The sequence below is a fragment of the Epinephelus moara genome, chromosome 2 (genome assembly GCF_006386435.1).
Source record: "Epinephelus moara isolate mb chromosome 2, YSFRI_EMoa_1.0, whole genome shotgun sequence".
NCBI lineage: Eukaryota > Metazoa > Chordata > Actinopteri > Perciformes > Serranidae > Epinephelus > Epinephelus moara.
Window position 1 is genome coordinate 36478439 of NC_065507.1, and position 27068 is coordinate 36505506.

Sequence of the window (27068 nt, forward strand, 5' to 3'; positions counted from 1 at the left end):
TAACTAAAAAAACTTTTCACTACTCTCTATCGACGAACTACTAACACTCTCTGCTGTTTCCTCCTCCTTCTTCCTTCCTCCCGCTGTCTTCGTTGGTTCATTTATACACGCGAAACGCGTTCTCTGGCTGGCTGGATTGCCCGCTCTGGTCTCGGTCTGCCGTACATACATGGCGGCGCAAGATGGCAACCTCTCTAAAGCAAGGCCCTTGCTATATATATATAAAAGCATAATTATAAGGCTACGAAAACCAAACGAATTTCATTTTATAGCGATTATACACTTGTATAAACATATTAATGGGTAGAATATTCAGATTCAGATTCAGATTGACAATAAACCATGCCAAATATTACACACTGGCCCTTTAAAGTGACAGTGGTATTAATACTTAGGTTTGAACAGGTTACAAAACAAACGCTTAACTTTAAATAGGCTACAAAATGCACCTTGAATGTAAACAAAACAAAGATTCTTTCATATTTATCAGGATTAGAGAGAGAGACAAGAGCTCTGAAAACATACCAGATGTCTGATCATGAGGCCAGACCCAGCGTTGGGTTACACAGACAACCTAAACTGGATAACATTCAATCTAGCATTTTTTAATGTGTAGCAAGCTACCGAGGGTATAGCTACTTTTTTAAGCTGGCTAGCTAACCCTACACTTTTCAGGGTTTGATTGTGGTTTTGGGAAAGGGAAGAAACATATATATATCCTTCCAACCTCTAGAGTGACAAGTATCATTAATACACACAACGTGTAGCTCGAAACCCACAAAACCAGCCTGAAAATGAGGAAACTCTGAAACACTTGGATGAGAGTTTATGGAGCAAAGTATGTAGCTAATTGTCCGACCCTTGTCCGACACTGGTCTGCATTTGAGGGTGGGACCATGCTTAGGGTCAGTTGGTGATTGAATTCAATAAACTTTAACTCTAAATACCAGAGAGCAGTCTCCCTTATAAACCGGTAAGTTTGTAGCCAACTAACCATGAAAAACACACCAACTGTCAAAAACTTGCTCCTAAACTACTTCTTTTGTTTTGTCTTTTGCTGTACTTGTTCCTTCTTGTTCAGCTCAAAATATTGACCATTATTCTGGCAGCCCTTCTTATCCATTGTATCCACATAAAGGAAAGAATGCTTGCTATCTCTGACTTCCATATAATTTTTACAGTAAACAACACAGGCTCAGACTGTCAGGCCTCAGTCACCACATTTATTTACTTTATAACCCTGTTATTTCAAGTACGGAAAAGGTAAACACCAAAATATTGAGGTTGTGAGCTGCAGATTTCTTCTCATATCTTTGTCTTTAGGCAAAAAAAAAAAAAAGAAAAAAAAAAGCGCGACAGATGTGCAAAACAACATGGAGGAAAAACTCCCCACAAATAGCCCCGTTTCTCATCACTGGTGCAAAACAATTAACTCTGTAACTTTCCCTTTAACTATAATTACCAAAGCTGCAAAACATCAGCGGGATAAAAACGATTGTGGTAAAACCCACCATGCTGTTCTGCTGTTAATTTAGAACTCCAAATAAAAACCAATAATCTGCTGAGCCCTCTGGGCCTTGTTCCATTATGAAAGAGCGGTCATGCTTCCTCCCTGCATTACCCTCCAAACTTTAATCCACAACTATTTCATTACAGCCATTTCCAGGCGTTTTAATAACCATAAACCAAGACGGCAACATTAGCAGCCTCGCTGGCTCTGTCCCTGAAGCCCTTCAGCTGAACTGTGACAACTCAAAATATGTGTGTGGGTGTGTTTGTGTGTGTTGGACTGTGTGTTGTTGTTGCTGTGAGATTGCAGTTGTGTGTGTAGTCGCCAGCCATGGGTGTTCTTTTTTTCCCTTTTTTTTTTCATGTGTATGCAAGTCATGGTTTGTGTGTATGTTATAAAATATGTGTGCATGTATGTGTGTGTGTGTGTGTGTGTGTGAGATGGTCAATCAGGGAAGCTGGAACATTCTCTGCATGTTAATTTGGCTTTTCCCTGAGAAGTCATTACAGAAACCATCGCTCTAGCAATTAGCCACCAGTGTGTAATGTAATTGAAACGCCAGGGTGTGCGCGCGTGTGTGTGTGTGTGTGTGTGTGATTGAGTTGCTTCTCTCTGAGTCTCAGAATCCTGACCCTAAGTGTTTCATTAGTGGTTAATTTATTTTGCAAAGGAGACTGAGGTGTGTGTTTGTGTATGTGTGTGTGTGTGTGTGTGTGTGTGTGTGAGCACACACATGATGTGTATAAGGAATGATATACGTGTTCTCCCTCTGTTTTTGAGAAATTTATTGCACTTATTTTAGTCTTAGTGTGTACTATGACAGAGCTTGAATTTGTGTATTTGTATTTCTGCACGCTTGTGTGTATCTGTTCATTTGTGTGTAAGCCTGTTCATTCGTGCATGTGTGAGTGTGTGTGTATGTTGCACAGGTCAATGGTGATTCAGATTCAGCAGCAGATTCAGTCTTGTGATTAGAGGGGAAATTACAGTGACACCCTGAATATTAATAACTCTATTTTCTCTTCCACTTGGTAACAGCCCGGACTATTTATAGATCGTTTTCGATGTGTGTGTGTGTGTGTGTGTGTGTGTCTGTGTGTGTGTGTGTGTGTGTGCGTGCGTGCATGTGTCCCCACACATTATACCAGTGTGACCACCATACTTTACCAAGCTTTTACTGGTGCATTCCTAGTGGTTTAAGCAGGGCTTGACGCTAACCTTTTTCCCAAGGAGCACACGTGCTCCTAAGTTGAAAAAGTAAGGAGCGCACAGAGAACTTTAGGGGCACAATTTAAATTGATCAAATAATGTGTTTTCCGTAATAAACGTGATGCAAATAGACATTTACAAGCAAAATTATTTAATGAATTTGTATACAAAATGTACAGAAAGGTAAAATCATCAAGTTTTGAAAAAGTATTGCAATTTAATTTTGTCTTTAATGTTATTATCTTATATATATTATCTTTGCAATATGATTATCTTATATAATGTTATTACTATCCTAAAACATTCTCCAGGTCCTCTGAAACTCTGCAGGACTTAAGCCTCTTTCACACAGAGCTTTCGCGGCGCCCACCGCGGGGTAGGGCGCAGAGGACAGGATTTGGGGGAGTACAGGTTTGTTCAGGAGCTACAGCTCCATGGTGACCGCTTCCGGGTCTACTTCAGGCTCTTCTCTGCTATTGGACGTGCGGCGCCGAGTTGTCATCACAGCGCGTTGCGGTTAAATTAAAAAAATTTCAATTCGACGCAGGCTGTCGGTGCGCAGACGCCGTGACATGCGCCCCCCTCGCGCCGCGGTAGCACATACACAATGAATGGGTTCGTCAGCAGAGGTCTGCGCTTTGCGTGCTCTGTGTGAAAAGGGCTTTATTTCCACACTGCCCAGCAGCGGTACCGTGGCGAACCGTCCCTAAAGGCCACTACACATGATCAGCTGTAAAACCGCTTTGCGCTGGCTGTCCCATTGTTTGTCTATGGAGAGGGCAGCAACGCCTGACAAAGCGGCACCGCTATCCTTGGTGTCGCACACCGCTCTGATTTTCCGCCCGAGCGCTGCGCTCAGAGTTGAAATTATTTGAACTACGGGAAGAACGGAGCAGGCTTCCCCGGAGATCCACCCGGTCCATCTCCTCCACACTTTGATTTAGGCTATTTCCACGCTGCCGACAGTGGCTTGGAAAACCGCCCATAACCGTGTCATACAGGGAAGAGGGAAGGCGGCTGGAGTTCCTCCAACATTTGCGGTTAGATTATCATATTTTTTTATTGACAAAAATATAGGCTGCTTTGGCTGATTTTTTCATGCACACATGTGCCCCTAAATATTTTTTACAGTTCGCAAACACCTATTTTTAGTCGCAAATGCGAGTGAAACGCTCGCACTGTCGAGCCCTGGTTTAAGTATAGATTGATTGAAAAATGTTTCACTTTAACTCCCTGTTTGGGTTCATCGCGAGATGTGGTTGAAAGCTTCCGAAGCTTGTAGCTGGACCATAAAGATTCTTTCTGTTTTTTTGCCTGAACCTGTACACTATTTAACCACAGCATTGTTGAATGTAAAGAAACGTAAAGTTTCAATGTATCTGCAACTTAATAACATACAAATGTTATGTATCCGTAGTTTGCAGATATGTGCAAAGCCAGCATTTTTATTCTGGCAACTGGGCTGCTGTTTATTCAGGTACTGATCAGTCATTTGCCAGAGAAAACTTCAATCTCAAAAAGCTGTTCCAGTTTTTCCTTGAGGGGGTTGCATAGGCAGGAAATTAGACCCTCCTCTTTATTGACAAAGGATCTTACCATATCACTAGAAGTCATCCTAGTAGAGCTTAGAGCAACTTTTAATGAAGAACTGAGACAACTCCTAAACAAAGAGACTGGGTGGGGATGACATGTTTGATGAGTGTACTTTACTCACTGTGTCTACAGTAACTGTTGTTGACAGGTGACTGGTCTGTGTCAGAGAATGAAAAATAAAATATTCATAAATACACAGCAGTGTGTGAAGCAAATGTAATTAAATTTAAATGAGTTGTTGTGCAAACCATTGTGTTCTGTGTTATTGGATTCTTTCGATTTGTTGGTGAGCAAGCTGAATCTGTAATTAAGTTTAATGGCCACCATCAAAATATGAATTACATGAACATTATCATTCTATTTCTACAGAACGCTGACGTGATGAGACATTCCCTGCACATTACTGACTGTGAGGAGGTATCAGTGACTTCTCTCAGACTTCTAGCACTAAAATGCTTTGTGCGTTACTCTTAGACCAAAAACTTAATCCTCAAAGTCGAGATTCTTGGATGAAGCTGCACTTCATGAGCTTTTTTTGAGCTCAGACAGCATTCAGTCAGCTGAAGATGCATCAAGTGACTTTTTGTAAATGGGGTCATTGAATCTCCTGGTTTCATAAAAGAAGATGAGTGACATATGCCATGCCATGTGCCATGACATGTGCTTAGAGTTAATAACTCTTTAGTAGTATATTTCAAAATGGACTTACTAAACAGGCTCTAGCACACCAACAGTGAAGAGAAGTTATAGGAAATGATAAAAGGAGCAGTGGACAGAATTTCAAAGTTTAATTTAGGCGACAAAAGGTAGGTGAAGGAGAAATTTCTCAGGGGTAGAGACAAACTTCATGCTAGCCATCGGCAAAGGACAAAAAACAGTTCTGAAAAACATCACTACCCTTTAAGAGAGTACTGTATGTACATTTCTGCCTCATTTCAGAGTGAGTTAGATCTTTTGGGAAATAAGACAGCAGGCAAAAGTTCATCCAGAAACACCATCCTGGGGCAACAGAGAGTTCAACCTGAGGACGAGAACTCAACATTGGAGGAGACAAGAAACAGCAGCAACAGCAAGAGGACAGACGATGGCTTAGGAAATCCCCCTGAACAGAACAGACGTCTGAGGTGTTAAAAGTTTCATGTGTAAACACAGCTGAAACATGACGCAGAGCTGGAACATCCTTCATAAATGATACTAGGTTCACAGTCTGTGTGGTTTATGTGTGCAACCCACCGCCAGAATAAATGATGGCCTTAGGTGGGAAACCATTTGGTTATGGTTAGAAAACATCATACCCACTTTTGGGTGACACAGTCCCTGCTGGAATGCTGCGATGTCATGGTAAAAAAACACAACTACTTTTTGTGGCACTATCCTCACTCAAAAAAACAGCAATGGGTCGCTAAAAAACAACCATGTTTAGTGGCTATAAAGTCATTGGAAACACAGCAATGATATGCTAAATTACATCCAAATTAGTGTGTTGATCTCAAACAGTGGTCTGCAGCTTTGCGAGCATCACTTCAGAAATGTCGACATGATGTATATGAAATGTGCAAATATAATGTATTCATTGCCTGGAAAAATATATATATATATATATATTGTGCCAACATTTTCTTCTGACTGAGCTGATGTATGCACTGCTGCAAAGATTGGTAGGAAATTCATCCATTGTGTTAGCGTGGAACAATAGTGACAGATTTGTTCTCTGAGGCAGAATCAGTCTTCAGTGCACCACTAAGGAGGGCTTTGTAAATGGTCCCTGCTCTTAACTGCAGTACCACACAGCAAAAATGTTAGTTTGAAAGAAGAAAAGGAAGAAATGTTCACTGTGATGTTTTACTTATGTTAAGCTGGTTACACTGCAAGTTGATTTTCACATTGAGGAATAGGCAGAAACCAGTGGCTGCCTGCAAGAGAAGAAACAATGAAACCAAACAGAAAGAGAGGATATATATTCTATTGTTTTTTTTTTACTGTTTAGAAACACGAAAGATTCAAACTAACATTTATTTCTCAATACCGTCTACTCTCCTACCCTGTCTGTGGCACTAGAGCCCCAAGCCCTTTTTTTGCCACTTCTATTAATGGTTTAGTAATTTTCTAAAACAGCTGCTCACTGTTTTTAACAAACAAACAGCAGGAAATTGTGCATATTTGGGGGACTATTTTCAGCACTGGATTAATCTACATTTGGTGCTCTAGTTGGTATTTATGGCAGCAGGAGAGTATATGGGATTGAGACCAAATAAACTCCAATGTGTGTGTTCATGGTAATGAAGGAACATATCACCCAGTGCAACAGTGTTGCTCACTGATCTATTTATAATCGTTTTTGGACCAAAATTGAGCTCTATGCCATGGAGGAAGAAGATATATCAGGTTGATACTTGATACTAGATATACATTAGTGCTGCACGATTTGATAAAAATGTGCGATTGCGATTTGAGTGGACAATATCACGATTTGCGATTGCGATTACAATACAAAAAAAAAAAAAATGGTATCATGAGTCTTCTTGCTTGATTCAGTGTTTCCCCTACATTATATTAGGGGGGCACTGATATATTAGGGGGGCACTGACCTGACCTGACATAGTTATTGTTATGGACAGTGTGTAAATAACCATCGTACTTTTCTCTGTACTGTCTCAAGTGTTGGTATGGATTGGTTGTGTTGCCGCGGGACATGGCGACTTTAACTTTTAAATTTTTACACTACACGTCTTTCTGTTCAACATTGCCGTACCTGAATCCAAAGTATCGCCATGTAATAGACGTTGCGGGGTTTTTTTTCGCCACCAACTCAGCCTATTCATGGTTGTGCTCATGCTCTTCAGCATCTGTGTTGGTCACTGCTGCACGCCGGGTGGTCACCTGACCATACATGCTGCACACACCAGTATAGCTTGTGGGCATAATGTCAGCGAACTCCACACACTACAGGAGAGGCTTCACGTTCACAGGCACACACGTTAACATTTAGGATTTGCATTAAATTGCAAATCGCAGCCTTTTATGCGGTTATGTAATCGCACAGCCTGACATCGCGATAGTGATTAGATTATTCGTGCAGCACTAATATACAGTCACTGTTTGCTTTGGTTCTTTCATGGGATTTGTTGACAAGAAGAAAAATATAGACTATTACCAGGTCATGTCTTTGTATTTGGTAGGCTAATATTAAAAATTTTTATCATGAGAATTCATCATTGTCCATTTAAAACCACTGAAAATTATGCTATTAAATAAAAACACTGTATTGCAACCTATTCCATCATTATTCAGGTTTTAATAGCATTATTTGGTCACTTTGCGCACTGGGAATATGCGTCTTAAGTGGGGTTTTTACGGCAGTTTGCGACACACAACCTCCTGCCTGTTTATGGTTAGCTCTGTGCGTTGTCATGGATACGTTGTTCACAAACCAACTCATCAACAGTTTGCAAGGCAGCTGTAAAAATGCATGCCCCAAAGAAAATCCCTAATTTCTGATCGGAAGAAGAAACACACCTACTTTTAAACATTATGAAACACTTGGATATCAACAGGTTTTTGGATATGCACAAATATCGCATCACTGACCTTTTCAAGAAGGAGATTGAAGGAATGAAAGAGTGAGGCTGAGTTTGCGTGGCCCAAAAAGTCTGCCACTGTTAAACTATGAAAAAAATCTAATTTTGATGCGATAAAAGCAAAATGACAAGCGGCTCAAGCTTAACACTTTTCCATATTTTGACATGCTAAATGACATGTTAGGACACATAATTCAGAGAACGCATGGCTGCATTTAAAGTGAAATTTTAGTGGAACATTCATTTTTGTTTACCATGTAACCAGCTAAGTGTCTTTTTCTCAATAAAGGCAAAAACCGGAATATTTTGTGTATGTTAATGTACTCAATGATATTTTTAGTGGCATTAATAAATTGACTGCATTTACAACCCAATCACCAGAAAAAAATGTTGGCACTGTGTGTTTCCCAAACCACAGTTACATTTGTACATTGTTATGTAGCAGATAATGCTGAAATGTTACACTTCTATGCATTTCAGCAACACTGCGCTTAATGTGCAGTTAGGTTTAGACACAAAAAAACACTTGGTTATGGTTAGGAAAAGTTTTTGTAGCACTATCCTGGCAGAAAACACAGTGATGTCTTGGTAAAAAGAAATAACAGTTACTTTTGGTGGAACTATACCTGATGAAAAACAATGACAGGTCACTAAAACACACCCAAATTTGGTGCCTAAAAAGCTGCTAGAAACACAGCAACGATTTGTGAAAAACAACTGATTTTGTTGTTTGTTGGTCCTGAACAGTGATCTATGGCAGTGGTTCCCAACTGGTAGTAGGTTGCTTGCAAATGTGTCAAGTTTGTAAAAAACATTCTGTATTTCTGAGTACAGCGTATTTTCAGTACAGAGCTGCATTTTTAACCTCTCTAACTCCGCCAGGATGCCGACGTCCTCACTCCCCTCCTCCTCTGTTAAATGGTATCTCCCAAGCACACTGCGTCATCAAACCATGTGGTGTTTGGTATTGCCGGATTCTGGAAGCTCTCGACTTTTCAAAAATAACATCTTTTTTCTTTTATTTATTATGTATTTTTGCACCAGAGCAGCCTAAACACACAAAGTCCAAAATCACGATGAGTGGTGACAAGTCATGGCATGCCGTTTTTCGATGGGGAAAGTTAAAGGATTACTCACGAGATATACCGCCTAGAAAGTGGGATCATTAAGTTTCATGTTTCATATGGCTTTAGTTGGTGATATTTTATGGTGTTTCTGTGTCATAAACAACATCAGCTATCATAATCACACCTGATTTCAACAAGGTACAATGTTTGAAGCTGGCTGAGTGTTGTTTGATCACTGATAGTACTGTTTTGAAGCGGAGTGAGCACTCTAGTCATTTGGAGCTCCGCCTGGATCTTTGCATGGAAAAAGCACTGTAGAATGGTCATACTTTGTGCTTTCTTCTTCAAATTTGAAACAAGTGATCACTGATAGTGTGCCTACAGCCCCACAGTGCCATTTACCTGCTCAGATGAAGCCACAGACAGCTTTTCATCCTGAAACACATTTTCTTTTTATTTTATTTTAGGCAAAATCTTTTTTTTCAATTTTTTACCATTACTCTGTCTCTGTATCAGCTAGAGTGTTTCTGACACTTTACAAGAAACTTCAGAGAGTTTTCTTTCTGGCAAGACCTCATGCATGCATGTAGTCAGAGCGGTTCAGAAGCTACAGTCATTTTAATTTGGGTATGTCATTTTAGGCGTTTTTGCTACAAAATGGGGGTGGAGTACTTAAAGTGCCTTTTCCTGCTGTAAAGTGACTGACAGCTACTTGACAGGGACAGCAATCTAGCTCGACAACATGGCCATATGCAAGTATTACACTTAATGTATTAAACTGTGTGGACCTTGACCTAATGACAAAGGAGAAATCTGGACCTTGTGGCGAGACCAGTACAATACCAACATTTTCTTCTGGTAACTGGACTGGTATTTAATGTGGATTGGTCACAACTATCTGATACCAGTCCTCTTAATTAGGTCAGTATCAGCACCACATACAGATGGACCAAATTAATGCATCTCTTTGAATTATCTTCATTTTTTCTACACTGATGTCAGATATCACATCAGACAGATACTCCTCTTGTACATCCTGCTCTTCTGTCATTTTTATCTCTCTTTTCTCTCTGGGCTGCTCTGACACACGCTCACTCGGCAGCAGCCTAATGAACCCATGTAGGGTTTGCTGAAGCACCTCATCTCTGATTCATTTGGATGCCTTACTTGTGCTGTTGAAGGGTGTGAGATGCACAAAGAACTGAGGGAGAGAGAGAGAGGACGAGTATAGTCATTTGATGTCTCTCCACCATGACAGACCGAATGAGAGACATTATTTTGACGTGGTGACAACAACATGTGACAGAAACTTCATGCTAATGATACAGTTTTCTCTGCAGAGCGGATGATCTGATTACCATGTGGAGCTCCTGCTGCATAAATGTGAATCTTAATGTAGAGACAAATTATTTTTCTGCAACTATAAATTAACTATTATACCTGTTCATACAAGTGGAAGATTAATAAGTTGATATAGATGTATAATGTTGATTTAACAAGCCTGATCACAGGCCTAATGAGCAGAACCGTTATGTTTTATGTATTAGTGTATTTCTGAGATGTCTGATTTATTTAGATTAATTTTGCATAATAATGTTTTTACCCTTTAAAACAGAGGAGTATGTACGGATGACTAATTATTTTACAGCTCCACCTCCTCCTATCTCTGTAAGTTAAAATAATTTATATGTGTCAGGTAGCTGTTGGCTGTATTTTCTCCAAGTTTTGCCTCTTCCACTCTCTTTCCTCCACTAACCCTCTTGGCCCTGCCTCCCTCATCGTACTTCCCATTAAGGTTGTTGATCAATCAACCTGTGGGTTAGTTTGTGCAAAATCTAATGTGCACTCCAGGTGCAACTCATTAGCCCATCAGTGGTGAGGAAAAATACACAAATGATGTTCATATGTTGTTGGACGGCCTTTCCTCGACTCTTTTAAATGACATTAGTTCAGCTCCTCCACAAAGTCAGAAATCAAGCACGTGCAGAGTATAATGATGGCAGTTAAATAGTGCATTGTGCAGCTCAGGCTGGGTTGTGAAATGACAGACCTGCTCCCAGTTTCTCACTGAGCTGTACTTGTGACCAGTGTCCTCGGGGGGAGACAGGGTTTAAATATACAGCAGTATGGCATTAGTGCATTTGGTCTCTCTTTCCAGTGTTGGAGGAAGTCAGTGGCAGCAGTCCAATGACAAGTTGCCACTCGTTGCTCTCAATTTAAAAAGTTGGCTCTGTGTGCAGTGCAGCAGAAGCCAAATCCCCCGAAAAACACCACACTCCACTGTAATAACACCAACATCTGCCATTGTTTCTTTTAAGTAGTACTCCTAAATGGCCCAAACTCACTATTTCTAACTGAAATTACATTTTTGTGCCATCAGTTGCACTGAGGGAGTTGCCCATGAGCACTAAGGGCAAAACAAGGGGAGTAAATGTTACAGAAACAACCAATCACCAGAACAAATTTTGGCATTGTATGTTTCTGCAAACTCTGGATATGTTGCATGAATTGATCAGTGTTCTCCAGTCCTTTGTTCTCCCTTGCAGGGACACTTTACATTTGAAAATTATTATATAGCAGATACATTGAATCTTTATCTTTTTTCAACAACACTGTGGTTAACCTGTGACAGGCAAAAAAAAAAAACATAGCTATGTCATGGTTAAAACAATAAATAAATAAATAAAAAAATTACAACAGCTTGTTTGGCACTATCCTGGCTGTAAATGCAGTGACGTCGCTGTTAAAAAAACTGTTCTGGCTGTGAACACAGTGTTGTCTCAGTAAAATTATCCATCTTAGCTGAAAACGCAGCAAAAATAAATAAATAAATAAATAAATAAAACTGCTTTTCTGGTACTATCCTGGCTGGAAATGTAATAAAAACAAAAAACAAAAACAAAACAAAACAAAAAAAGCTGTTTTTGTGGCACTATCCGGACTGGAGATGCAGCTATGACTCACTTAAAAAACAAGCGTTTTTGTTGTCTCACAAAATGAGAGAATATCTTCTTGTGATTTGGGTGCATTGACTCAGAAGCTGCAAAGGAAGAAAGGATGGAGCAATTAATATTAAGCTGCTAAGGCATTCATTTATTGTTTACTCACCTGTTTTTCTGTGGCGGAACTAATGTTCATTGTCAGGTGTGCTGCTACATCAGAATTTGCAATGGGACCATATAGAGCGCAGAGCTGAGAATGTCTTGGCTTTTGTTTTGTTAATGTCTGAGGCCGAAGTGGATGGTCGGAAAGACGGTCAGCGTTAGGGCTGGCTGATATATAGATTTTTTTTTTTACAATATATTGGTATATTTTCAAGCAAGATATAGATTTAGACAGTACCGTTTATATCGATGTAGGGTCAAGTACTGTACCGCCACATAACGCATACCAGTGTTCATCTCTCCTCTCATTCTCTCTGCATGGGCCTACAGATGCAGCCACTTCAAATTTCCATTTGGTCCGTGGTGGAGCCGTAACCGATCTGTGACAGGTCCCTGTCGTCACCTTGAGGGGCTCGTAGCTTTAATGAGATCCCCCGCGATGGCGTAGAGAATACGGGGCTGACTGACCCCGAAGTTTAATTAGTAGAAATCAGTTGCAATGGTGTGTCTATCCACCAGGAGGAGCAGTGGTGTGGAAGCCAAAGCGGTTTACTGCACCTCTTATTACTGAGAGAGCTTCCCACGCAGAGCATATTAAATGATTATCACTTTATATAATATTATAATAGCCATAATGTGCAGTGTGGAAACACTGATGTAGAGTGTGACACTGCCCTCCTCCTCTCCTCCCTTCATTACCCTCAACTTTCATTGAATGGCACTACTATTATTATTACTATTATAATAGCCATAATGGCTATTATAATATTATATATAGTGATAATCATTTAATATGCTCTGTGTGTCTTTATGGTATTGTTAGATTGCTGTTAGACCACCCCACTCCGTTCACAGAATGTGCGAAAGACGAGAATTTTTTTAACCTCAACGAAAATGTTGTTTTTCAGACTACACGCCAACAGATATGGACTGAAGCAGAATCTTTCATTAGATAAAAACAGCTTGTGAATATTGGAAATGATTACAGAGATCTTTTCTTTTTTAATTATTATTTTGACATTGGGACTGTACAAGGCTCTGCACATGCTCTGCCTGCCGCACGCAGCACGGCTTCACCTCATTGATCTGTCACTGTCTGTCTAAACACATTCATGGAAGCGATATTTCACAAGATCTGATGCAAGAGGAAATCGTGATAAAATGTCTATTATTATTTATTAACACTAGAACCACCATGGGTCATTTTTTACCCCCCTGCCATTTTCAAATGCTTGTTACTTTGTCACAATAAAACTCTAACATCTCTCTGCGAAATGCGAGCTAGTTTTGGCAGACAGACAGAAAAGAGGAAAAGAGAGGGATTTGGCTCGTGTAGCCTAATTATGAACCGGAGAAAATGGATAAATGTCGAAAAAGCTCTGGCGATGCTTCAGGACATAAGTGACGGAGAATCAGATGGGGGAGAGGTGATTGAGGGAGAGAGAGGGAGAGGATGGGGGGAGACACAACGGTGGAAATGAGAGAAGAAGAACTGGATGAGGGAGAGACCGATGATCCATCCTTTTTACTTGGCGAGGAGGAGTCATCTGAAGATGAGGAGCTGGAGCCGGCATTCAGAAAAAGGCCCAGGCCTCCGGTGGCAGAGGCTCCCCCCGCTTCACCCTCACAATCACAGCAGCCCTCTGATGTTGTGACACGCAAGCCCCCACTCTCACAAAACCACTTTACTAATTATATAGCTATATATATAGATAGATAGATAGATATTACGCACTGGGAGAACACAGTCACAGAACATCTTAACTAAAGTAGCTGGCCCAAATGCACATGCAAGTCGTAATAATGATGACCATTTGAGCGCGTTCATGTGTCTGATGGATCGTGTCATGCTGCAACATATCTGCGACTGTACGGTGGCAGAGGCGCATGGTTGCCAACACAACTCCGCCGTGCGCGATACAGAGAGCAGAGGAGAATTGTAACCATGTGCAGCAACGAATTTCATTAGTCTTAAATATGAAGAATTGTAAAATGTCACTTGGAAGAGGCTGTCAGTCAGTCAGTCAGTCAGTCAGTGAAAGATCACAGGCTGAAATTGGCATTTCATCCTCACATGCAGCCGCACCGACGGTCAAGCTGCACGTAGCCTGCAGAGTTTAACTGGAAAGGAGTGAAGTAGTCTTTCACTAACACGACATAATGTGGTCCTGTTTATCTTGGAAGGTGAGAGAGCTCAAACACATAATTAGCATTGCCATGAACCTTTTCGTTCCCTCTGAATGAGTGAGTGTTTCCATCTGAATAGGTTTCAGTCACTCACATCATCACACCAAGTCGGCTATACGAACTTTTGATGCAAACACTCAACAACACATCGTCATTGTATTAACTACCACATAAAAGGGACATTTTACAATTCTTCACATTATAAACCAAAAATGTGTCTCTTAATAAATGTTAATGTTATTTTAAAATTTAAGTCTCTTAATGAGCAACTTTTTCGAAATGATTTAAGTAATTATTTTCAGGCACCAAGTTATTTTCAGAACGTTTCTCATTATTCTGAGAGACTAACCCAATATTTCAGATAGGGGAGACCTGGGTCAATTGTTATAAAATTTTAGGTTTTCCTTAATAACTAATGTGTTTATAACACTGATGCTGCAGCAGGTAAAGGTGGTCATTTTATTAACTTAAATACTGCTGGGTGGTTTATTGTAACCTATAATAATATAACCTAGCAACTAATTTATATTATTGTACAAAAGTACTGTAACTAATAGGCCAAACTAAATCTTTAAGATAAAAATAATGCAATTAAAGTGTAATATTAGCATCTGAGACAGTGGAGTAGATTCATAATGTAGCATATGGGAATACTACTAGGTAAAGTACAAGCCCCTCTTTACCTTTGTTAGATTTTGTGTTTCTGTGTTCCATCTCATGGTGACACCTTGTAATTTAATAAATGGGTGTGTTACAGTGTAATCTAGGCACACCCCCAGAAAGGTGGGGGGTAATGGTATTTGGCTGGAAGTTGGCTGGAAGTTGGCAGGCATCCGGAAGGCTTTCAGATGGTGTGGGAAATTTGAATTGGCTGCATCTGTAGCTCCTCCCCCCTCACTTTCTCACAGTTTCTCCATCAACACTCAAGAGAGACACAGAGCTGCTCCTCTGTTTAATCTGTCTGTTAATGAGTCTATAGTGCGACATCAGTCTATATGTTGCACAAACTTCGCAAAAGCAGTGTGTGAGATGAATGAAGTTACCGCGGTAGCAAACGTGCAATACTGTGGGCCTTTTCCTCTGTAACTTTTAGCTGCGTCCAGTCAAGCCATGCTGTCCCAGTTGGTGTTTCTAGATGCCTGGTGCCACGCCGAGCTGCGCACCTACTCTGGAGTAGGCCCAAAAGCTAGCCACCCGACCATCCCCGTTTCTCCCCCTCAAATAAGCCATGTGTTGTGAGACTCTCCTCCCCTCTGTCTGCAGGAGACGAGAGAAAAAAGGCGTCTTTAAAAGTCTCTGTGTTCAGCTCTCAGTACTTTTGTAGCTTCTGACTGAATCTCTGTGATTTGGAGTTTATTTTCTCCTGTGTCCTGTTTTTACTTCAGATATCTGCTTTATTTTACTGTTTCATGTTTGCTATCAGCTGTATTAGAAGCTGTGTGAAGTTGCTGCTCAAACTCAACATTTCCTTAATTTGCTGCTTCACAATAAATTTTTTTACATAATAAAATAACAGGGGACTTTTATTCTTTAGACTATAGGAATAAGATGTGTTTATTACAGAATTAGCGAAACTTTTTAGCAGCTTTTCTTCAATTAAGACAAGTCTAATAATACAGCAGGGATGAAGCGTAAAAGCAGGAACAGCCACAGTGAGATGTTGATGAAGAGCTGCAGACAACAGGCTCTTACTGCACCTCTGCAAACAGCTCACCTCCAGCAGGCAAACTTCTTTTACCTGCCCTGCTGTAGAAAAACACATGCAACAAAAATAACAGGGGATTTGAGTTGTGGATCAACTTGCAACTGAACACGTAGGCCACTTCGTAGAAAATACCAGGATATATATCGTGTATCCCCATTCAGCCTGAAAATACCGGGATATTAATTTTTGTCCATATCGCCCAGCCCTAGTCAGTGTGGTGTTTACAGGACTTTAGGAGCTTTGAGAAACTCTTTTCATGACAAACAGACAACAAGGTATTTTATTCCACTTTGTTGCTTATGTTTGCGCTGACCGCTGTTTTGTTTTCTTTTCTGTCATGTTACATTTTGTACAATGTATTGATGCATTCTCTGTATGTTTACTCTTAAAAACAGTTTTCACGGTGTGAGAAGAAGAGGATGCTTCAGAGTGCAGAATTGCCAAATAAACACCTGTTTTAGAGAACGGACCTACGTCTCTGACAAAATGGGCCAGCAGTTAACGATATGAACAGACAGGGGAGAATATGGGAAAACAAAGAAAAAGCTGACAAATGACAATATGAGACGATAGATGAAAGGTAAAACAAGACAGGTAGAGATATGAGAAGTGATATACATGTGTATGAGGAAGACGAAGAAGGGAAGGAAGGGAAGAGCTACTCCTAAATGATTTTTTAATGAGGCAATGGTGACATGTTTAGCATATCTGCTCTCTGTTGTATCATTATATTCTGGTACAACACGTATAAAACACACACCACAGGTGGATACACACAGGTGTACACCCACTGTCTTATCGAACCAGCTCGGTAGTAAACATCCAACATACACACATCTCTCTCTCTCTCTCTCTCTCTCTCTCTCATACACACACGTCTTTCACAGTAAAATTTTGACAGTTCATTAAATCACCATGTTAATACCGAGCTCCTGGGCAGGCCAAGGTTAATGAGGCCATTCAGGCTGCAATAAAGGTTTGACTACAGGCTGATAGACACCATAAAGGAGGCTATTGGGTCTGCTATTACCCTACAGCCATAATGTCTGATACCATGCTGTGCAACAAACATCACAACACAATGAATGATTTTGAGTGTGTCACGAAGGGAAACAAATTATCCTCATTAGACCAACATTTTAGTTCAGATTAAAGCAGGACTATTAATATTTTAAGCAGCTAGTTGACACTTTTATCTAACTCAGAGGGAGTGAAGAGGGAGGGAGGGCCTGTTGAGTCTCCAAATCTATCTCACATTTTGGATTTAATATTCTTGTGTGTGACCGTGTAGGAATAAGTATAGGCAGTTTCTCTCGTTCCAGTATGCACAGATTTTCTAGTCAAATCACATCGAGGAGTCAGTCAGAGTTAAAACTGGGCTTTTTTTGCTCAAAGATTTTTGACGTTGAGTTAAAGAATAAAAGTTCCAAACCAAGCATCACTTTTAAACCAAGTTTAGCCTGTTTATCCCTTTGATCCTGTTTTCTGCTCACTCTCATGCTACTGTAACTTACACCTTTATCTCTGAGGTGCACTCCAAACAAGAGGAGGACTCTGAAATCACACTGTCAGGACCCTAAAGGCAAGCTCTGCTATTTAAAACACAAGTTGCTGAGGTGAATCACATGTTCTCCACCTCTCTGTGTGTCACTGCCTGTAAAGTATGAGATGCATGTAGAGCCTGCGCATGTTTTTGATATGCTCCACTTTGGCAACACTGCCTAACACAACAACACTGCACAATAGCCTTTAATGTCAGGGTGCGTTCACACCGGTCTTGTTTTGTCTGGTTGAAGCAAAGTCTGGAGCATTTACCCCCTTGGTTGGGTTAATTTGCGTTGGTGTGAACATTGAACCCAAACTTTGGTGCGGATCAAACAACCCCCTCTGATACGGCTTGAGGAGGTTGTCTCGGACTGCTGTCAAGTGAGCTATGGATAGGTTCATTTCTGGTGTGGACACCATTTAGAACCAGTCACAAGAAGAATACCATTTAATGTGTCCATTCACAGCCCAGTTTCCAGGAGAAAATGTTGGCATTGTATGTTAATGCAACCACAAATATGTTACATTTGCATATTTCATATGTATCACATCAACATTTCTAAAGTGACGTAATATATGAGCTTACTCTGTCATCGGGAGGTGGAGGGACACCTAAGTGAAACGCCTGCCAGGCTGCAGACCACTGTTCAAGACAAACAGACAACAAAACTGGTTGTGTTTTAGCGACCTGTTGCCATTTTACAAGGCTTTTTTGGCACAAAACTTGGGTAATTTTAAGTGACGCATCGCTGTTTTATCACCAGGGACATTGCCATGAAAAGCGGTTGTTTCTCACTGAGATATTGCTGCATTTTGTGCTGTGATGGTGCCAAGAAAAGTGTGTATCTAAGGCCAAAACATTTCTAAACGTAAATGTATAATGCCAAAATGAAAAGAAAAAGCCATTTTCTTTTCCTGTTTTGATGACTGGTGAACTAGAAGTCTATTTGCATCTTTGCTAGCAAAATGTCAGTTGGCAGGGGACAAACCTGGGCTCAAGATGGAGTGAGATGTATCTGTGTAACTCCTGGTACCTGGGAAGGGAGGGAATCTCTGAATTGGGAATCAATATCAGCAATCTAGATCTAAAACTGTATCTAGGGTTCTATACACAAAAATAATAAACTTGATCTGGGTACTGGTGTTCTTGATCCACTGTATTCTTTAGGCCATTAAGGAGATTGGCAGTAGCAGACTCTAGAAGGAGTAGTAAGACCTCCAGCCCACACAAACACACATGCAACCAATGTTTATGAAAGGTAGAAAATTATTATTTCAAAAGGTTCATTCAGTTTTGTCCACAGTGCACATTTCCCTTAATGAATGTATTCTTAAAATTAAAATACCTACTTCAACCAAAAATGAGACCCAAATAAACAAATAAAAAAGTTAACTTCCAAAAAAAGACTGTGAGGATCCATTAAATGTTCAGAAATGTCCATACAAAGACGATAACATTATATCCTCTGAAATGTATGTATTAGAAGTCTTTGCCCCTTTAAAGTTTGTTCTTTTTCCAGTTGTGTTCCTTTAATATGGAAAGTTCCCTTAACCTCGTAAGTTGCTCCTTTAAGTTGCTTCACATTAGTTTGTGTTCCTTTGAAAAGTGTTGATTTTGGCAAAAAAACGAAAAAACACTGAGATCAGAAAAAAAGTGCAAATAAAATAAATTTCCTCAGTTTAATTCCATGTAACATGCTTCCTAACGCCCCTTAAAACAGCACAGTCCACGAAGCAGCATTCAGATGACACAGCATCTTCAGCACAAAATAAGATCCTGATGGCAGTCAGTTCACACCTCAAAAAAAAAAAAAACTGCACAAGTGTGCAGAGCAGTTAATAAACGGCCCCAAACTCTCTTTAAATTATATACTAGTGCTCGATTAACAAAGTAGGCCTACAAATGAAACATAATAAACATTTATAACTAACCTGTTTCAAAGTTCTTTAAATACTGTTTTTCAAGGCATTTCAAAAATAACACAATCACACAATAACCTATACATTTCACACACTGTGTTCACTTTTTACAGTTTACACATGTTGACTCAATACATTACAACTACACAATTACCTTGTGAGCTCGACCGAAGCTACAGCGGTGGCTATGGATGTAGCATTTAGCTTGTCCTCCCGCATCTAGGCTGCAATTAAGCTAACAATGTGGGCGGCTAAACAGCTCGGTAATATCGATCACAGTATACACATAACTTCATTTCACACATAAAATCCTGACTGGTTTTTGCTCTATGCATCATGAAATAAAATGACGTGTCACCGAAATGTTAAACAAAGGGTTTTTTTCCTGGGCAAATAAGATAACTCACCAGGGTATCCACGTTAATAGGAGACAACATCCAAAGCAGCTTTCCACGGTGAAACCCTCTTCCACACAGTAACTCAGCACTCAGTAGCTCTGTTACTCTGGCAACTCTTCTCAAACTCACCTCAATTTTTGTGATGTTATTTTACCTCTACAGGTCTAATTATGCTTTTATTAGACACCTGCCGTCGCCATGGAGGGGTTATAGTTGGGAGGAGATTTCTTTTCTTTTTTTTTTTCTTTTCGTGCAGCCACTTAAAGCGACACAAACAATAGCTTTGGTTTGCCAGTTAGCCGAGACTTACAGCTATAATGCCACAAAACACAAAGGAAAAGGGAGAAAGCATAATCGACTCAAAAGTCGATTCACAATCAAACTCCAAGTACAGCCACACATTTCGACAAATAAATGCAGCTCTTAATTCTGCCTCAAATCTGACTGTCGCTTTTCGGCTAATCGCTCAAGCTTAGTGGCAGTAGCTGCTTAGCTAGCGAGCTAGCAGCAGTAGCTGTTTAGCTCGGGCATCACACATAGAAATGTTTTAACTTTTGTCAATATGGACATGCTGCACATCTAAGCTCTGTTAGATACTCCACAATTCAGTCATTAATTTAATCTTACTGACACCACCCAGCTAGCAGTTTAACTTACTGTACGCCAAGTAGCAAAAGCATTTCAGAACAATAGCTTTGGTTAGCCAGTTAGCCGAGGACCACAGCTAAGCACTGGGTGTACAGCCTAGCTTCTACAGCCATCTACTCCACACTTCAACACTTGGTAGCAGCTTTCATGTTAGGTTTTTTTTCCATGCTAAGTTTTACATTGTAAGGAAATCAACTTTGTGAAAGTAAAGGTGGGAAATTCAAACGAGCTGTTTCAGGCAGGCCAGGAGCTGTGTGTCTGTGGGGAGACAGAACTCCCTGTAGCTTGGTCGTTTTTTTTTTGTTTTTTTTTAACTTAGCAGACCTTACAGAATCAGAAAAATGCTATATAACACACTAAAGAAGAGAGAAACACCCAAAAAGCATAATAGGTCTCCTTTAAGGTGTCTACGAAACCTTGCTTACGATGCGTTCAAGGGAAGTACGTAAACTCCATAACTACTGAAAATAACCAACATTACATATGGGCTAAAGAAAACATTTCTCACCCAATCTTGGCTGAATCCAAATGTCTGGACTTCACCGCACTTGCAAATGAGCAGACTATGCGGGCGCGTTCATGGGAAGTTGAGGAGTGTTTGGGGCTGTCCAAAGCTACAATTCATCCAGTCCACAAGGGGCCTCAAGTGGACTTCCTGCAAACTTCCAGAGAGTCCGCTTGGAGTGCAGACTTAAGCAGACTTCACTGATTTAATAACCCACAATTATTTTTACAGTCTATGCACATGTCATTGCAATACGGATGTGACGTTGTGGGTTTTTCAGCTGCCATAAATTAAATCTTATTGTATTGATTGTTAGGCCTGTTAAAATGTTACTTTAATTGTTAAGGCCAGAAATAATATTCAACCACATCATGATACAGATCATCCTCTCATTGGCTTGATTCAGGAACCAGACCTTTAAGTGTGAACCCATCATTAGAGCACTTGGCTGCAGCAGCAAGATGTTCTTTCCCTTTAAAGTAAATCAGTATCTTCAACATGGTGTGTAGAATACTGCTGAACATGGCCAGACTGTCCAGACTTCAGCTCAGGGTAAGACTGTAGCATTTTGGGAGGGGCTGCTCATTAACTCCCATAGTGTAGATGTGAACTTTAGCCAAAATCCATTCCTTGTTACCCAGTCCCTGTATAGCATACAATATATAGTTTAATATGCTCATTATTTTGAGCAGTAAATTGACATTTTGAACACTTGTGAATCATGATTTTGAATTGTCACTCACAGGTGTAACCTTGCTCTACTGTCATTTATAATAATAAAATGCAGCACTTGGATTGTGGTACCATTAGCAGATGATAGTCTACATGTCATGATCCGTCATTCCTTACAATAAATGTAGTGCACTTTATGGGAAATAGGGAGTAATTTCAGACCCAGCCTTGGCTTGGATATTTTTTATTTTGTATGGTGACATAATCTTACTGTCAGCATAGGGAGACTCAGTGTCAACCTGAGTAGAGGTCTACTCGGGAGCGTATCTATGTTTCCCGGGTTCTATGTTTCCCGGCTTCTATGTTCCCCGCTCAACCAAAAAAGGTTCTATGTTCCCCGCTTACCCGGGAAACATAGAACCTTTTTGGGTGGTAAGCAGGGAACACAGAACCCGGGAAACATAGAACCCGGGAAACATAGGGATGACCCCGTCTACTCAGCCAAAGTTAACAAAAACACCTGCAAAGGTGTGCAGGGTCTTTAGCTGAAGCATTTCCAACTGAATCAGCAGAATAAATGCTGGCTTTGTACGTTTCTGCAAACCATGGATATGTTGCATTTTTATATTATTATGTTGCAATTACATTGAATCTTTACTTTTCAAGAATGTTGTGGTTAACGTGTGCTTAGATTTAGGCGCAGAAACCACTTTAGTTATGGTTAGAAAAAAATCATGTTTGTTGTAAAATACCAGGTTGGGGGCACAATCCCCACCAGAAACGCAGCAGCAGCTTTGTGAAAAACAACCACTTTTCGTGGCATTATCACCTGTGGATAAACAGTTAAAGGGTTGCTACAAAACACCCACGTTTGGTGGCTGAAAAGCAGCGAAAAATGCAGCAATGACTTGTGAACACCCAGTGTTGTTTGCTGGTCTTGAACTGTCATCTTTAGCTTGGCAGGTGTCTCACCATCTCATTGCCTTCCAATGGCAAAGTCAGCTCATGTACTATGTCACTTTTAAAACACTGATACGACAAGTGTGAGACATAGAAATGTAGAAATGTTTGCAGAAACATACAATGCCAACATATTCTTCTGGCGACTGGGCTGTCTTTTCACCTGCAAATGAACAAATCATGCTTTCTGCTACATTAAAGACAAAATATTGTCCATTATTCTACTGTTAGGATAACAAAGTATTTTTGAGATACTACAGCACACCACAGTCATCAGTGAATAACATCAGGGTCAAAGCAAGGATTTGGGGCATGTCTTTATTGTAATGATGGAAAATGTTAATTAGTGCTATCTGAGCACTCTGGCCTTTGCAATGAGTGCTGAAAATGACAAAACAAACCAACCAGGTTCAGTGTTTCTTTTCCTTAAGACACCTGTGTTTTTGACATTTCAAGCTCCATTTTAAAAGGGTTGAGTTGCCTTTAAGTTCATGCATTCTACACAGGAGACAATGTCAACTGCTGAAATCAAACCAAAAATCAGAGACTCTAAGCTACAAGGCTTTCGTGGGACAGCAGTGATTGACAGGAGCTCTGTGAGTTACTTCAGCTTGGGAATGTTTCTACTGATGCAGAAACTCAGCCCCAGAAATCCTGCGCTGACAGCAGACTTTGTCTCCGACATATGAAGGAAACTTGTCATCACCTTGGGACCAAACTAAATCAACAATAATGTATTGTTTATATGTCTATAAAAAGCATGTGTGTTGATTGAAAAGTAAAGCTGTGATATGCACCATTCCTGAAAAAACCTTTGGAGATAGTGTTTGGAGGAGGCTGACAGTATGCATTATTCAACATTTAGGTGCCACCTCAGGGTCTATCCTGGGAATACAGCGCTGTCAATCAATCTAACACTTGCAGGTAGGGAAAGAGCTTAGTTATGCATAAGATGAAGCTACAGCCACACACACATAATCATAAAATACTGTATTATGGTCATGTGACCTGCCCTATCATTTACAGTCACATTTAACCTGAAACACATTTTAAGCTTTATTTTCTGTCAGAAAGAGGAGCTTTTTAATAATAGCAGTATTGTTTCATGAAGCAAAATATATTGATTTTCAAAATGACCATTACAGAACTGTGATTTTAAGAAAAAGGCCTTCAAAGGTTGCAGTACAGTGACTGCAAAGAGCCTGTTGGCCTTCCAAACTGGGAGTGCACTCTGTAGTCCAGGGGCTGTCCCGGGGTGAAAAATGGACAGAAAAGCTTGGGGATACTTTTATTTTGTAGCGCTCTGCCTGCTGATTTTGTTGATTTGGTCATTGTTCCTTGATATTTCCACCATCAGCCAGCAGGCTACATGCTGCTCAAAAATATTAAGTATAGTTAAATCACACATCAGATCTTGGTGGATGAATTATTCAAGTTGAAAATCTTTGTTGATGTACATTGTATAATTTGTTGAAAACAAAATGACATAATAATGGTCAATGGAAACCAAAATCATTGACCCACTGAGGGCTGGGTTCAAAATCACACCAAAAATCAAAGTAAAGAACTAAAATCAAAGGCTGATCTAACTTGTGTGAATTTATCAGGGCAAGTCTTTGGCCTCTAGTTTCGCAGACTGGGCGCGGCGGAGGCACAGCGCACCTGCGCTTCGCCAACTGGGTGTGGCCAGGCGGATTTTGCAAGTTTGGCACACCGTGCGCGCTGGCGCAGCTACTCATCTTTCCCACCTCGGTCCCTCCTACCTGCACAAGTCGGAAAGAGGGAGGAGAGAAGGCGTGGAGTGGGTTTTACACACATCACACCAATCAAATGAGCCCCTCTCCTCGCCCTTAAATGAGAGTTTACTCAATTCGCCATGGCAGAAGAGAGCAGCAGCGTCAGACGGCCAAACTTCTCCCAGGAGGAAACTGATGTTTTGGTCCGGGAGGTCCACGGGCTGATGATGCAAAGGTAGCCTGGGAGGAGGTCACCACAATTGTAAATCAATGTTGCGTTTCTCTCGTGCACGCACTCTCTCTCTTTCTCTCTCACAGTCTCACTCTGTTTCTTTTCTTTTGACTTTTCTAAGATGACAGATGCTGAATATATACTCCCTATCTGATGCTGTGGCTGTTTGTGGTTGGCTGAGAGGGATGTGAACTCATTAGTTTGCAGCTGTGTTAATCAAATCAGGTTGGGTTTCCATTATGCGTGCCAAACGTGCCAAACGGTGCCAATCCCCTTTGATCGGACATCAGATGTGACGGGACAGTCGACATAGAGATACATTTATGTGCTGATTGCAGATAGTTGCATTGAATAGTGGTTTGTGGCTATTTATTGCATTATTAATGTGCCTGACATTCTGGAAACCTGCCTGTGAGGTTTTGGTGACGTGTGCGCACTGTCCGCCGGTCAGCCAAACTTCCGCTTACACCGCCTGCGCTCCGCCTGCGCTCCGCCTGCGCTCCGCCTGGTTTAAGCTGGCGAGCTTTTAGCGCACCTTCGGCGAAGCCTTTTGGCACGAAACTGTCACTGCGCCAAGCTGGATCTGTCGACACCTCCCCCTGCTGCGCCGCCACACCCATCTCAGCGCACCTCGGTCTGCCAAACTACCAAACTGAGCGCACCTCGGGTTGCACTGCTCGAAACTACCTCTGCGCGGGGTTCGCCACCCTGCGCCACCCTGCGCCGTGCCAGGAAACTAGAGGCCATAATGTGTAGTGTGTATGGCCCCCATGTGCCTGTATGCACTCCTGACAACGTCTGGGCATGCCCCGGATAAGACCTGGATAAGGGCATCAGTGAGCTCCTGGACAGTCTATAGTGGTACTTGGCAGTGTTAGATGCACCGATACATAATGTGCCATAGGTGCTCAATTGGATTTAGATCAGGGGAATGAGAGGGCTGGTCAACTGCATCAGTGCCTTCATCATCCAGGAACTGCCCACACACTCTGGCCACATGAGGCTGGGCATTGTCCTGCACCAGGAGGAACCCAGGGCCCACAGCGACAGTTGCTTTGGGGATTTCATCCTGGTACCTAACAGCAGTCAGGGTACTGTTGGCTATGACATGGAGGTCTGTGTGACCCTCCAAGGATATGCCTCCCCAGACCATCACTGACCCACTGCCAAACCGGTCATGTTGGAGGATGTTACAGGCAGCATTATGCTCACTGTGGTGTCTCCAGACTCTTTCACACTTGTCAGATGTGCTCAGTGTGAACCTGCTCTCATCTGTGAAGAGAGCGAGTTCTCTGGTAAATGCCAGTCGAGCTGCACAGTGCTGGCCTGTGAGCACAGGTCCCACTAGTGGATGTCGGGCCCTCATGCCACTCTCATGGTCAGTTTGGTCAGAAACCTGCACACCAGTAGCTGCTGGAGGTCATTCTGTAGGGCTCTGCCAGTGCTCCTCCTGTTCCTCCTCACACAAAGGAGCAAATACTGGTCCTGCTGCTGGTTAATGCCCTTCTACAGACCTGTCCAGCTCTCCTCATGTAATGGCCAGTCTCCTGGTATCTCCTCCATGCTCTTGAGACTGTGCTGGGACACACAGCAAACCTACACAGCTGGACTACCTGTGTAAGCTGATTGGGCTGCAGGTTCCGCCTCATGCTACCAGTAGTGACAAGGACACTAACAGAACATAAAACTAGAGAAGAATCAGTCAGGATTGATAAGGAGCGAGCAAATGTCTGTGGTCACCACATGCAAAACCATTCCCTTTTTGGGGGTTGTCTTGCTTTTGTCTCTCCACTGCACCTGTTATCACTTCCATTTGTACCAAAGCAGGTGAAACTGATGCACAATCATTTGTGCTTCCTAAATAGACAGATTAATATTCCTGAAGTTTGACTCAGCTGTTGTTTTACTGTGATGATCAAGTGTTCCCTTAATTTTCTCAAGCAGTGTAGTTACTGTAAATGGTTTCTTTTTTGGTCTATTTTAATTGTGTTTATTGTTGTTATTTCCTACTGTGTTCTTTTCTGTAATTATGAATGACATGGAGCAAAGACTTGTGGCTTTTTTGGTTATTATGAAAATATTTAACCTCATTATTACATCTGTTCTGTGCAACATGCTGCGGCTTCCTTAAAAATAGATGAGGATATTTTTCGAAGCTTCTGGGACACTTCTGAAACCCACTGCAGAGCATCTGCTGGAATTACAGGAATTGTCTGGAGTGGCTGCGATCAGCTCAGGCGGCCGCCTGGCTGAGATCTGCACTCTGCTGAGAGCATTTTTCTTGCTGTGTGCTGTGTGTGTGCATTCCTTGTGCTTGTTGACTGACATTAGTGACTTAAAAGAAAAAAGATTTTTCAGGGCATAACCTGACTAGCACCCCAGAAAACAAATAACAAGATGCAGTTAAATGATGACAATGTGTCTCTTTGTTTCTCCCTCTGTGTATGTGTGTTTGTAAGAGAGAGTGAGATTAAAAGAGAGAGACAGTTTTACACTAGA